A 1,620-nucleotide genomic window follows, 5' to 3' on the forward strand; every position below is an offset into this window, starting at 1 on the left:
AAAGTATTTAATATACTTATAGAATTTTTATTTTTGTATAAATAAAAATTTGTATTATTGCATATTATATAATGATGATGATGATATCAGTCATTAACTATTCACTGACGAACATAAGCCTCCCTCATGGGAAGTTTTGACAGTAGTTGTCATGCTTGGCAAACAGATTTTTTTTTTTGATGGGTGAGAATGGAATGGTAACCCCGCCTACGCTAATGGTATACGCTGGCGGGGCACAAGTGAAGGGTGATTAATGAAAATGAAAACAGGCCAGTTAGCCCATCATGATGAATTCATCAGAAATTAACCATGATAATTTCCAGGAGGAACCGCGAGAAGATCGACCTGGTTGGGTATATTGCTAGCAATGGGATTCTCAGTCTCTATTACTAACAATCCCTTTCCCCCTGGCAAGAGGGATTACTAGTAATGAAGACTTTAATCCTCATTTCTAGCAATATAACCTGTCAAATCGACCTCCACGTGCTTCTCCCTGAAAACCATCGTGATTAATTCTGGTTAAATCTGTCACAATGAGCTAACTGACCTAGGTTAATCTTCATCTATGACCACTAACTGGTGCCCCGCCAGCGTATACCGACAGTAGTGTAGGCGGGGTTACCAATTCATTCTTACCTATATAAAAACCGCAATTAGGCTTTGGTGTTGTTTTAAGAGGACGCTGCTATTCATCCCTCGACTATTAAATTCCCTTAGTCAGCTCTTACGAGACCCACGTGAAATTATTGATCTATTCTATACCGAAACCACACGGCACTATATATTATTTTTGCACTCTATGGTTTCTGATTATCTTAATAGAAGACAGGGAAGGAGAATAACATTATTAATTATGAAGATTAACTGCACAATTGAATAAAGTAATTATATTCAGTCAAATAATAATCCAAGTGGTTCTCCCCGGATATACCATAGTTAATTCAAATAACCTAACTGTATCTCCATTTATCATCCCTCACTATATATATAAAACAATAGCAGGTACATTTCTTTCATTTTTATGTACTTGTATTAAAAAAATAGGAGACCATATGGTGTTATATATTAGACGAACAAGTCAACATAATATATAATAAAAATCTAATAAAATTTAAAATTTTCAATATTAAAATTTAAACGTACATAATAAACATTTTTAATCAACATTCTGACAAAGTTTTATTTAGTCGCAGAAAAATACTTTACAAAGAAAATATTTGCAGCTCGATAATTTAATAAGCAAATTAAAATCTTATACCACTTAGTGGTTATATTATTACTTTACTTTGATTTTTGTTTATATGAAACCGGTATACATGATACGAAATATGTAAAAGGATAAAGCAAGAGATGTAGGAATTGATGATAAAGCAATTTTTAATTTCCCTAAAATATGAAACTACTTTGATGAAAAATGCGGTGAAAGAACGATGATAATAGTACTAGGTTATATAACTCCAATCTCAAAACACTCCCCATTATGTATATGACTTTACCAATACATTCTTGCAAAGTAATAAAAAAATTCGCCTTGCGTAATTAAAAACTATTTAAATTTCTCGCCTTAATAAGTTAAATTAAAATGTGACATATTTGTCATTGAAAAGTCAAAACGTATTT

The sequence above is a fragment of the Galleria mellonella genome, unplaced genomic scaffold (assembly GCF_026898425.1).
Source record: "Galleria mellonella isolate WM207_F2 unplaced genomic scaffold, CSIRO_AGI_GalMel_v1 utg264, whole genome shotgun sequence".
Classification (NCBI taxonomy): Eukaryota; Metazoa; Arthropoda; class Insecta; order Lepidoptera; family Pyralidae; genus Galleria; species Galleria mellonella.